We start from the raw sequence: 13,992 nt of genomic DNA, 5'->3' as shown, positions 1-13,992 counted from the left end.
GGCTCCAGTGCATATGCAGCAGGGGATGGCCTTGTTGGAGATCAAAGGGAGGAGAAGCCTTTGGTCCTGAGGAGGCTTGATGCCCCAGTATAGGGGAATGCCAGGACAGGAAAGCAGGAGTGGGTGAATTGGTGAGCAGGGGGAGGGAGAATGGGTTTTTGGAGGGGAAACTTGGTAAGGGGAATAACATTTGAAATGTAAATAAATAAAGTATCTAATAAAAATAAATAAAGAAAAAAGAAAAAATAAATTGAAACAATTAAAAAAAATTTAGGGTGTGAACCTTTTGTGTAAAGACTCAGCGTAATAAAACAAACTTTTAATAGCTACACTAACTATGGGTATCTACCTTCTGGCTGGCAACACCAATTAAACCTACTCTTTCTTTTTACCCACTGAAAAGGAAACTTTAAAAGAGGCCACAAAAGTGCTTAGTAGCAGAAATAGATCTAAGTCCCCCGCCACCATAACAAAGTGTGAATAGTAATTTCGGGAGTAAATTCTAGGCCACCCAGAGTCACATTGTGAGCCTCTTGTTCAAATAAAATAAAATAAAATAAAAAGAATCCTAAGACCTCACTACAGCCGTTACTGCCAATATCCCAGCCCACTTGTGCCCTCCCTAGTCCCCATGGCCCCTTGCGTCCTCTCTATGACAGCTCGCCTCACTATACTCAATGATTCCTGACCTGTAGCCCTTGTGCTCCAACAAGAGACAGTTGCAAACCGACCACATGGAACAGCCGCCACTCGTCAAAGCGCGGGCCTCTATCAGCTCCGGAGGTAACCTCAAGGCGCATGTGCTGCAGAGACAGACACACATCGATGGCGTCATGCCGATGGCGTCAGTGAGGCGCCATATTCAAATCTGGTCGCAATTCATTGAAGCTGCATGGAGCTAGTCGGCGACCTGTGCGTACCTTGTTTGTTGGGCATACTGGGTTTTTCCAGAGGAAATTTAAACAAGAAAGCCGCTGAACAAAGCAAAGAAAGGGGGGAAGTGAGCAAGGCCTGGAAAAGGCACGGTCAGAGTGCTCCAGAAGCTAGCCAATAATGAAGGGCAAATGGGATGCGAGGTGCAGAATGGGCCCGGATGAGGGTATAGAGGGACAGGATCTGGAAGCCGATGTGTGAAATGAATCAGAGGTACCTGTCTCAACAGAGTCCCAAGACAGCTTACACAGAATTAACTCAGGACACAAAAGAAATCAAGGATCAGAGTGTGTATCTGAAACCAGGTCTTGATGTGGCTTACTGCATCCTGGTCACTACTCATCCCGCTTCATAAATGGATGTTACAAATTCTATTTGGATGTTTCAGCTATGCTTTGTCAGTTGGGAAGAACCTTCACCTCTGGCTCCTAAATACAACATATTCTTGAAATCTAAATTTTAAAAGGCCAGTTCATCTTTAGCTTTACTTCCCCATGGATGAGAGACCATATATATATATTTTTTTTAAAAAACAATTGTCCTGATATCAATGATGGATTGTTCAGCCATCTGTGCCTTTAAACTACCTCAAAGACAGCATTCTGTATTTGGACTCCCTTACTTTATCACAGAGAAGGTATCAGTCACTGTTGATTCATTCATTACCCTAAAGCTGGCAGTAAGCATCAGACTTGTTCTTACTGTCTGGATAGTGCAGAAAGAACCCAGTTAATGACCCAAGGAAGAGATCGAACCTCAAGAAAGAGGGTTGCAGCAGATGAAGGCCAATTGAGATATATGTTGCACAGTGAGGTAACTGCTCCAGTGCAAGAAGTAGTGAAACTAGAGTGTTTTCAGGACTGGTGCAACTGTGAAGTGTTTTTACCCAATCTTCCCTAGAAATCCATGTAACTTGACATTGTTGTGTGTGTTGCTGAAAGCAAGTAACTCCCAACTCACACTTTTTGCCTACAAGTGTGGTTGGGCAGACCTCTCCTGGAGCAGTCTTCACACAGGGTCCACGGGGCTGGAAGCCAAGGAAAGAGAACTGTGATGCCCATTTTCAGAATTCTTCCTCAAATGACTTTCCTGAAAACCTCCTTTCCAATAGTGCTGGAGTGGTTCATTTCCCTAAGAACCCCACCTCCCTTCCCTTTAAGCTGATCATGGCTGATTAAATAACCTGTATCATCTATGTCTCAAGCTTCCTTCTCACAAGGGTTAGGAAATTCTTGCATTGCAAATGATTTTGAATCCTCAGCAGAGGAACCTCAGTGAAGCAGGACAGGAAGTCAGGTGTGTGGCCTGGCTGCAGTGTGGGGCACTGTCACAAATAGCATAGGAGTGTTTCTTTTACATCTCAGCAGTTGTGTATAGCAAACACTTGGCAGAAGAGATGTGTGAGTCTCTGTGAATAGACAGATGGATCAGCAAAGATAGTGGCTCTCTGGACCAGGGTATGAGGGCCCTGGTGTCTGTGGGCAGAACTGTGAACCAACCACAGCACCATGTCTCTGAGCAGGAGCTGGGAATCTAGCTGGCTGGGCCCTTTGTGTGGGCATTCCTGAAGCAGCATACTGGACTGTAGCCAACAAGACTGGGAGAGCCATCTGCAGCACAAGGCTGAGTTTTGGAATTCTTTGTCAGAAGCCAATGCAGAAGAAGAAATCCAAAGGCCCCTCTTCCAGAAGAGAGACATGAGGCTCTTGGCATTAAAGTAGAGCCACAGAGGTAATTCCATCTTTCCTAAAGGTCTTGCCATCCACCATTGTGTAGTCTTCCTGATCAGGGTGTGGACTGGAGAGTCCAGGACTCACTAGACAACCCTGCCCATTTAGTCTCAGGGGCTCTGCCTTCTGCCACAAAGGAGCAGCCTCCCCTTCCAATTTCCTTGTTCCTGGCCTAGGCCTCTAAAAGGCATGCATTGGTGGTGCTAAGGACTCTAATCATTTAGCATCTGTCCTAGACTTTAAAAATACATGAATCTCTTTCCCATGGTAACAGACTGTTTTTCTTTTAGGTTTCTAGAAAAAAGGAAATGACACACTTCCTTTTTTATCTTGAAACTATATATTTTTAATTTTTTTATTTATTTACATTCCAAATGTTGCCCCACTTCCCAGTCCCTCCTCCAACCATTCTTTACCCTATTCCCCTCCCCTTTGCCTATGAGGGGTTACTTCCCTACCCAGCTACTCACCCATCCACCCCAACCTAACCCACATCTACATCCCTCTTCCCTGGGGCATCAAGTCTCTACAGGATTGAGTGCATCCTCTCCCACTGAGGCCAGAAAAGGCAGTCCTCTGCTACATATGTGTCTGGAGCCATAGAAAAGCCCATGTATGCTCTTCCATTGGTGGCTTAACTTATGGGAGCTCTTAGGGGTCTGTGTTAGTTGATACTTTTGTTCTTCCTATGGGATTGCTATCACCTTCAGGTCCTTAAATCCTTCCCCTAACTCTTCCATAGGGGTCTCTGATTGCAGTCTAATGGTTGGTTGTAAGTAACTCTCTCAGTCAACTACTGGTAAAACCTCTCAGAGGACAGCCATGCTAGGTTCCTGTCTGCAAGTACAACATGGCATCAGTAACAGTGTCAGGGTTTGGTGATAACCAATGGGATGGATGCCACGTTTGGCAGGTCACTGGTGGCCTTTCTTTCAATCTCTGTTCCATTCTTGTCCCTGCATTGTTTGCAGACAGGAAAAATTCTGGGTTCAAAATTTGAAGGTAATTTGGTGATCCATCTCTCTGCTGGGGGCACTGTCTAGGGATTGAAGGTGGTCCCTTCAGCTTCCATGTCCCCACTGTTGGGCATTTCGGCTAAAGTCATCCTCATTGAGTCCTGGTAGCCTCTCACATCCAAATTATCTGGGACATTCTAGAGGCTCCCTCTGCACCCCAAGCCCTGCAGCTACATATTCCCATTCATTCTCCTGGCCCTCTGGGATTCTCTCCTGTCTCCTCCCATACCTGATCCTGCCACCCTTTCTACATTCCCTTACTTCTCCCAGCCAGGTCCCTCCCTTCCTCTGATTATTTTGTTTCCCCTTCTAAGCTGATTGAAGTATCTTTACTTGGGTCTTCTTTCTTGTAAAAATAAATTATGGAAAAATACTGTTTATTTCATGAAGAAGCACTTGGTTAAAAAGCCATAAATGCCCTTTTTCTCTTCAAGTCAATGCAGAGGTGACCCAAGGCTCAGAGTCTTTGGTAACCCAAAGAGAAACCAAGGTTTGAGTGTACCTTTTCTTTTTCTCTTTGGCTAACTTCTTTTAAGCTGTGAGAGTCATTTCCTATAAGTCTGAGAGCGAGTTTTAAGGTGTGAGCATATATCCATGGAAAAAGAGCAACAGGGAGATAGCCTGGCCCAAATATCTAAAAATGAGTTTCTGTTCCTTGAGTCTCTCTAGGGCACGAAAAAAATAAATGAAAAATCATTAATTAGCCCTACCTTGGTTACACACAAAGGAATCATCAAATAAACAGAAAAGCACCACAGAAAAATCTGTGCATTTTCCAAGTGACTTTACAATGTCAGCTAAAATTATTTTTCACATTGATTACATAGTTTTACAATGAGAATATGTTGGCCACTGAAAGTACTAGAAATGTATAAATGAAACCCTGTGTCTGAAAGCAATGCAGGGGAAAGTGTTTATTTGGTTTGCATATCCTGAATCATGTCAATTGAGGGAAGACAAGACAGAAACCTGGAAGAAAGAGTTGTGGCTCACAACAGTCTGTAATGGGATCTGATGCTCTCTTCTGGTGTGTCTGAAGACAAAGACAGAGTACGCATACATTAGAGAAAAAAGTTAAGAGGGCCATTTTTACTATGTTAATCCTGCCAATTTATAAGCATGGGAGATTCTTCCACCTTCTTAGGTCTTCCTCAATTTCTTTCTTAATGGACTTGGAAGTTCTTGTCATACAGAACTTTCACTTGCTTAATTTGAGTTACACTAAGATATTTTATATTATTTGAGGCTATTGTGAAGGGTGTTGTTTCCCTAATTTCTTCCTCGGCCCAATTATCATTGGTATAAAGGAAGGCTACCAATTGGTTTTATTTAATTCTATATTGAGCCACTTTGCTGAAGTTATCATCTGTACAAGTTCACTGGTAGAATTTTTTGGGTTGCTTATGTATACTATTATATCATCCACAATGAGTGATATGTTTGTTTCTTCCCTTTTGATTTGCATCCCCTTGATCTGCTTTTGTTGTCTAATTGCTCTAGCTAGAATTTCCAGTACTATATTGAATATATGGGGAGAGAGTGGGCAGCCTTATCTTCTCCCTGATTTTAGTGCGATTGCTTCCAGTTTCTCTCCACTTAATTTGATGTTGGCTGTGGGTTTTCTGTATATTGTAATGTTTAGTTTATTTGCCATGAATACTTGATCTCTCCAAAACTTTTAACATGAAGTGATATTGGAATTCATCAAAGGTTTTATCAGCATCTAATGAAATTATCATGCTATTTGTTTCTTTAGATGGTTTACATAGTGTATTACATTGATGGATTTTCATATATTGAACCATCCCTGCATTCCTGGGATGAAGTCTACTTAATCATAGTGAATGATGGATTTTATGTCTTCTTGGATTTGGTTTGTGAAATTTTTATTGAGTATTTTTGCATCAATATTCATAAGCAAAATTTTGGTCTGAAGTTCTGTTTCTGTGTTGGTATCAGAGGAATTGTGGCTTCATAGAATGAATTAGGTAGTGTTGCTTCTGTTTATATTTTTTGGAATAGTTTGAGAAATATTGGTTTTAGCACTTTGTTGAAGGTCTGGTAAAATTTTGCGCTAAAACTCTCTGGTTCTGGGACTTTTTCATTGGGAGATTTTTAATGACTGCTTCTATTTCCTTACACATTGGGGGTCTGTTTAGATACTTTACCTGATTTGATTTAACTGGGGTATGTGATATCCATATATAAAATCATCCATTTCATCTAGATTTTTCCGTTTTGTTGAGTATAAGCCTTAATAGTAAGATTTGATAATATTTTTAATTTCCTCAGTTTATGTTGGTATGTTTCTTTTTTCATTTCTAATTTGGTTAATTTGGATACTGACTCTGTGTCCTTAATGTGGCTAAGTGTTAACTTGTTGATTTTCTCAATGCCCTTGCATTGAGAGCACAAATGTTTAGCATTGAGACTTCATCATGGTGAATTTTTTTTCCTTTTATGAGTATGAAGTGTCCTTCCTCATCACATTTGAGTACCTTTGGTTCAAAGTCTATTTTATTGGATATTAGTATGGCTACTTCAGCTTGTATTTTAGATCTGTTTGCTAGGAAGACTTTTTTCCAGCCCTTTACCCTGATGTAGTGGCTGTCTTTGTCAGTGAGATATGTTTCTTGAATATAGCAAAATGCTGGACACTTTGTACATATCCAGTCTGTTAGCCTGTGTCTTTTTATTGGGAACTTGAGTACATTGATGTGGAGAAATATTAAAGAAGAATGATTGTTAGTTCCTGTTATTTTTCTTGTTGAAAGTAGTAGTAGTAGTAGTAGTAGTAGTAGTAGTAGTAGTAGTAGTAGTATGTGTGTGTGTGTGTGTGTGTTTCTCTTCTTTTGGATATATTGTAATATGATTAATTTCTTGTGTTTTCTTGCATGTAGTCACTCTCCTTGTGTTGGAGTTTTCCTTCTTATCCTCTAGTTATCCTTTAGTAATCCTAGTTGTCCTCTGTAGGGCTAGATTAGTAGCAAGATACTGTTTAAAGTTGTTTTTCTCATGGAATATTCTCCATCTATGGTGATTGAGAGTTTTATTCAGTATAGTAGCCTGGGATGGCCTCTGTGGTCTATTATGGTCTACATGACATCTGTCTAAGATCTTCTGGTTCTTAACATCTCTGTTGAGAAGTCTGGTCTGATTCTAATAGATCTGCCTTTATATGTTACTTGGCTTTCCCCCCTTACTGCTTCTAATATTCTTTCTCTGTTCTGTAAATTTAGTGTTTTTATTATTATATAGCAGGAGGATTTTCTTTTCTCTTCCAAACTATTTGATTTTTGTGGGCTTCCATTTCTTTAGGTTAGGGAACTTTTTTTTCCTATGATTTTGTTGAAGATGTTTTCTGACCCATCAAACTGGGAATGTTCACTGTTTTCTATTTCTATAATTCTTAGGTTTGGTCTTTTCATTCTGTCCCAAATTTCCTGTATATTTTTAGTTAGGAACTTTTTGCAACTTGTAATTTCTTTCAATGATATGTTGATATCTTCTATGGTATCAAACCTTCTATGCTTGAGATTCTCTCTTCCATCTCTTGTATTCAGTTGGTGATGGTTGCATCTGTAGTTCCTGATTTCTTTCCTAAGTTTCCATCTCCAGGGTTGCCTCCATGTGTGATTTATTTATTGTTTCTATTTCTTTATTTTTTAGGTCTTAGGCCATTTTGTTCAATTCCTTCACCTGTTTGATTGTATTTTCCTGTATTTCTTTAAGGGATTTATTTGTTTCCTTTTTAAGGAACTCTACCTGATTGCCTATGTTTTCCCATATTTCTTTAAGTGAGTTATTTATACCTTTCTTTTTTTTTCAATACTTCATCAGTAAGATTTTTTTCTTATTTTTTTTAATTATTGATATATTTATTTACATTTCAAATGATTTCCCCTTTTCTGGACCCCCACTCCCCGAAAGTCCCATCAGTCCCCTTCCCTCCCCCTGTTTTCCCACCCAACCCTTCCCACTTCCCTGTTCTGATTTTGCTCTATATTGCTTCACTGAGTCTTTTCAGAACAAGGGGCCACTCCTCCATTCTTCTTGTACCTCATTTGATGTGTGGATTATGTTTTGGGTATTCCAGTTTTCTAGGTTAATATCCACTTATTAGGGAGTGCATACCATGATTCATCTTTTGAGTCTGGGTTACCTGACTTAGCATGATATTCTCCAGCTCCATCCATTTGCCTAAAAATTTCATGAATTCATTGTTTCTAATGGCGGAATAGTTCTCCATTGTGTATATATACCACATTTTTTGCATCTACTCTTCTGTTGATGGATACCTGGGTTCTTTCCAGCTTCTGGCAATTATAAATAGGGATGCTATGAACATAGTGGAACATGTATCCTTATTACATGCTGGGGAATCTTTTGGGTATATGCCCAGGAGTGGTATAGCAGGATCTTCTGGAAGTGAGGTGCCCAGTTTTCGGAGGAACCACCAGACTGATTTCCAGAGTGGTTGTACCAATTTGCAAACCCACTAGCAGTGGAGGAGTGTTCCTCTTTCTCCACACCCTCTCCAACACCTGCTGTCTCCTGAATTTTTAATCTTAGCCATTCTGACTGGTGTAAGGTGAAATCTCAGGGTTGTTTTGATTTGCATTTCCCTAATGACTAATGAAGTTGAGCATTTTTTAAGGTGTTTCTCTGCCATCCGAAGTTCTTCAGGTGAGAATTCTTTGTTTAACTCTGTACCCCATTTTTAATAGGGTTGTTTGATTTTCTGGAGTCTAACTTCTTGAGTTCTTTATATATATTGGATATTAGCCCTCTATCTGATGTAGGATTGGTGAAGATCTTTTCCCAATTTGTTGGTTGCCGATTTGTCCTTTTGATGATGTCCTTTGCCTTACAGAAACTTTGTAATTTTATGAGGTCCCATTTGTCAATTCTTGATCTTAGAGCATATGCTATTGGTGTTCTGTTCAGAAACTTTCTCCCTATACCAATGTCCTCAAGGGTCTTCCCCAGTTTCTTTTCTATTAGCTTCAGAGTGTCTGGCTTTATGTGGAGGTCCTTGATCCATTTGGAGTTGAGCTTAGTACAAGGAGACAAGGATGGATCAATTCCCATTCTTCTGCATGCTGACCTCCAGTTGAACCAGCACCATTTGTTGAAAAGGCTATCTTTTTTCCATTGGATGTTTTCAGCCTCTTTGTCGAGGATCAAGTGGCCATAGGTGTGTGGGTTCATTTCTGGAACTTCAATCCTGTTCCACTGATCTGCCTGCCGGTCACTGTACCAATACCATGCAGTTTTTAACACTATTGCTCTGTAGTATTGCTTGAGGTCAGGGATACTGATTCCCCCAGAATTTCTTTTGTTGCTGAGAATAGTTTTAGCTATCCTGGGTTTTTTGTTATTCCAGATGAATTCGAGAATTGCTCTTTCTAACTCTGTGAAGAATTGAGTTGGGATTTTGATGGGTATTGCATTGAATCTGCATATTGCTTTTGGCAAAATGGCCATTTTAACTATATTGATCCTGCCGATCCATGAGCATGGGAGGTTTTCCCATTTTTTGAGGTCTTCTTCCATTTCCTTCTTTAGAGTCTTGAAGTTCTTGTCATACAGATCTTTTACATGTTTGGTAAGAGTCACCCCAAGGTACTTTATACTGTTTGTGGCTATTGTGAAGGGGGTCATTTCCCTAATTTCTTTCTCAGCCTGCTTATCCTTTGAGTATAGGAAGGCCACTGATTTGCCTGAGTTGATTTTATAACCTGCTACTTTGCTGAAGTTGTTTATCAGCTGTAGGAGTTCTCTAGTGGAGTTTTTTGGGTCACTTAGGTAGACTATCATGCCATCTGCAAATAATGATAGTTTGACTTCTTCCTTTCCAATTTGTATCCCTTTGACCTCCTTATGTTGTCTAATTGCCCAAGCTAGTACCTCAAGTACAATAGTGAAAAGATAAGGAGAAAGGGGGCAGCCCTGTCTAGTCCCTGATTTTAGTGGCATTGCTTCAAGTTTCTCTCCATTTAGTTTGATGCTGGCTACTGGTCTGCTGTATATTGCTTTAATGATGTTTAGGTATGGGCCTTGAATTCCTGTTCTTTCCAAGACTTTAAGCATGAAAGGATGCTGAATTTTTATTTATATCTTTCTTAAAGGCCTCTATCATCTTCATGACATGGGATTTTAGGTCAGTACCTTACTCTTTGTTTGGTTAGAGTAGCCAGGTCTTGCTGTGATAGGAGAACTGGGTTGTGACGGCGCCATGTTACATTGGCATCTGTTGCTTCTGTTATTGTGCTTGTCTTTTGACATCTGGTTATCTCTGGTGTTTTTTTTTGGGTTGTCCTAATGATGCTATTTGTATTATGGTATTAATTCTGTTTCCTGAAGATTGCTTGCCCCACAACAAGCAGTTAATCATGTCTTCAGGGGATCTCATATGAATCTTCTCCCCCATTTTAACTGGTCAATAAAGGCTAGAGCCTGTGATTGGCTGTGGAGGGGGAAGGTGGGACGGGAGGAAAGAAGTGGGGGAGAGAAGAGGGCGAGAGGGGACCCTGATGAACCTGAACCTCATGGCCAAGAGAGACTGCAAGTAGTAAGGGGCCTTATGGCTGGGCGATAAGTCAGCATAGTGTCAGATCTGCCCAATGTAGACATATAGCTTACAATTATAATAACAACTGGATTGTGTGTGTGTTTATATGGGCTTATTGGTGTTGAAAACTATAATTGGTGCCCACCATGGTGCTTAGAACTGAACTAACCAGTAATAAAAGTCCATTGACCCCAATATAAACAACTAGAGCTGTGCTTGAAAGGTGTAGCAGGGTGAAATTAAACACTGAATGGGTCTAAGTGGTCTATAGATAGGTAACCGAGAAGCTCCCTCCCTAAACCCCAAGTACTCCAACCAGAGGCAATACCCCAAACCTGAGCTAATACAGGCAGCACACAGTTGGGGTTCCCTGAACCCACAAAAGGATTAACAACTGACTCTGGAGCATGACAACCTCCAAATCAGCTTCCAGAGCTGAGAATCAACAACTGATAAAACAGCAGCTAACTTTCCAAAGCAGCCTCACGGGTACAGTGTGCTGATCTGGGCATCTGCACCTAAGCCAGCCTTCTGAAGCTCACTTTGTTTTATCCCACATATCTAAACAGGACACTGGACAGACAATCCTGCTCCCCCAACTACTTGCACTGCAGGTTGCCCACTGCAACTCAAACAAAAGAGAAGGCTCAACAGAACCCTTCCTGCAAATATAAGAATTGGAAAGCACTGCAGTGTGCTGAATCAAACACCAGAGGGAGACAAACGTGCAAGAAGCTACCCTCATGCGCAAACACACACACACACACACACACACACACGCACACGCACACGCACACGCACACGCACACGCACACACACACACACACGCACACAGTAGATGGATACGTTTTGGGTTTTATGGAATGCTATTTTGAATAGTTTGAAAGGGATGGCTTTAAAGGAAATTGACACCTTGGCAATTATCATTATTACAATGTTAATAATTACAATTAATTGTAATGTAATTACAATTACAATATCTTGGTTTACTATGTCTTAAAAAAAGACAGGACCCTAAATAAAAACAAAAAATTACAAGCCTTAGAAAAGGAATTGGAAGATTTTATAGAACAAAAAACATACAAGAAAATGAAGGTTGGAAACAGGAGCTGGAAAAGATGGTAAGAACAAAAAGTACAAAATTTCATAGATCAGACTGAACAACAAGGAGATAGCGGTAAAATTTGGAAGCAGATTCTGGAAGAAAATTCACTAACATTAGTAAGTCAAAATGAGATAGATACAATATCATAATTACAACATAAAGAAAATTAAAATTGTGGGAGCAAGGCCTAGAACAAAAGACACAGGAATTTATGGAGCAGAATAAACAACATTGAAGACTTGACAACATGGCCTAGATGAATGGTCTAGCACTAATGGTACCATAATTTGTAGGCCAAGATAAACAACAAAGAAGGAAATGAAGGTAGGAAACAGGAACTGGAGAAGGCACTAGAACAAAGCATGCGACATCTCACAGATCAGACTGAACAACAGAGAGAAAATAATGAGGATTGGAAGCACGGTTTAGAGGAGAATGGTTTTAAATTAATCAATAAAAATAAAATAGATACCAGAATATTATAATATAAAGAAAAAATGCAGAAGCAGAACCTTGAGCAGAGAATACAGGAATTTATGGAACAGGATGAACAGCAAAAGGAGAGATGAAACATGGGCACTGACCTCAAGACAGGAACTTAAAATGTTCATTAGGTAAAATATTCAGGTAGAGATAGAAGATAAAATTAAGAGAAAGCCAACGAACAGCTGTTAAAAAAAAAAAAAACAAAATTTAGTTTATCCAGCTGGTATACAACAAGGACCAGCAAGCATATCATGATCATCCTCAGAATTATCAAAAATCCAAATGGCAACCTGTGGATGTATTAGAGCCTAGAAAATTTAAGGAAAAGTGTCACCAATTTTAGAATACACTCTCCATTTGTAAAACAAATCCTGACTTCTTAGGCAATTAAAAATGGAATAATCCCACAAGACTGGAAAAATATGAAAAAAGCAATATTAGAACTTGGGACACATTTACAGTGGCTCTCATAGTGGAGAGAAGAGGTGAAGGAAATATCACCTCATCTCACAAAGGACAAGCTGAGGGGAAAGGATGAAACAGATTCTCGCACAGTGCAATTGGGCTTGGATTCGGACTCAGAGCGAACTTGTCATAGACTTAGGAAAAGATCCTTCTGGGCAGGAGGGTCAAAAAAACAAAAAAACAAAATGAAGAACCCAAGGTGCTGTTGCCTAAGCAAGATGCTATAGGTAAACTGGCACCGCCCATTTCAGCGGGCAACTAGTCTCCCCCAGAGACGCAGGTACTCGTCCGCTTAGCCACACAAGCACCTGTGGCTTGGGTTACCGTGGCCACTACCACCAGTACAACGTCTACCATCACGGTCACAGTGCTGGCTACTGCCATCATAGTAAACCCAGTTCAAAAGCAGAGGCTACTCTTACCGAAAGAGACTGTCCCAGCTGTGCAAAGGGTCGTGTGCAACGCATCAACTGTTCAGCAGAAAGAGGTCACTCAGCGCCCATCCATGACCATCATCACGTTGGTGACCAGCTGGCATCCCTGGTCAGCAGTTCAGTCTCTGCAAGCACCTTGGCATCCGCAATCAATGCTGACCCCCTGCCCATTGCCACTGCCTCAGTTGGCGTTGCTGCAGACATTGCCAAGTACAGCAGTCAAATGATGGACGCCATAAAAATGACAATGGCAGAAATCTACAATGACCTCTTCAAGAACACCACTGGGAGCACAATAGCTAAGATTCGAAGACTGAGGATTGAGATTGAGAATCTGCAGTGGCTGCAACAGCAGGCGCTCGCGGAGATGAAGAACAACCTGGAGATAACCATGGGTAAGATGCAGCAGAGCCTAGAACTTGAGCAGGATCTGCTCATTGCTGAGGTGAAGAAGCAGCAGGAGCTGGAGAAGCAGCCGGCAGTAGACTAGACCAAGAAGAAGCAATGGTGTGTCAACTGCAAGAAGGAGGCCATTTTCTACTGCTGCTGGAACATCAGCTACATGTGACTACCCCTGTAGGCAGGCCCACTGGCCTGAACACATGCAGAGGCAAGCACAGAAATGGGAACTAAGTCATCGCAGAGCAGCTCCTCTAATACACAGTCAGCACCTGCAGAACCAGCCACCACCCCCAAAGAGAGAGGTGTCAGTGGAGAACAGTGACAGTAACTCGACCCTGGACCTTTCTGGCTCCAGAGAGACACCCTTCTCCATGCTCTTAGGCTCCAACCAAGAGGTGTAACAAGCAGCCTACCTATACCCCAACCACTACACACCACCAGCCACACAACTACCTAGCCTAGAAGTCCCATTCCCAGGGCAGCAAGGTGGGTTTGTGGAGCAGCAATGAGGAGAAGCGAGGGTCATCCTGCTCTGAGCACAGTGAAGGGACCAGCACGAAGAATCATGCCCAGAATCTCCCAAGTCTCGGCTAGACACCTTCTGGGACTAGGGGTGCATTGTAAGCCCGAACACCTCCCTCGGAGGGGGGGGGGAAGGGAGGCTGGGAGGCAACGGGGAACAACCCAAACTTCAGGAAGCAACAGAAAGTGGAAAACTGCCACCTTTAGAATTCCCAACACTCGGGCTCTGCCCGTGGGCTTGGCTACAGGACAGCAACTTGACTCCATGCCAGCTCCTACCTTGGCTGGGACAGCTCTACCTTGTGAACCAAGCACTTTAGGCGTA

The 13,992-nt window shown here is 41.6% G+C and overlaps 1 pseudogene; it reads left to right on the top strand.

Annotated features, from left to right (window-relative positions):
• Positions 1–734: 734 nt before the first annotated feature.
• On the top strand, positions 735–13,756 carry LOC127694811 (protein kinase C-binding protein 1-like; annotated as a pseudogene).
• The last annotated feature ends 236 nt before the right edge of the window (positions 13,757–13,992 follow it).

Source organism: Apodemus sylvaticus, chromosome 1 (assembly GCF_947179515.1).
Source record: "Apodemus sylvaticus chromosome 1, mApoSyl1.1, whole genome shotgun sequence".
NCBI lineage: Eukaryota > Metazoa > Chordata > Mammalia > Rodentia > Muridae > Apodemus > Apodemus sylvaticus.
Note: the sequence above shows the minus strand (reverse complement) of the source record. Positions and strands in the feature narration are given on the sequence as shown.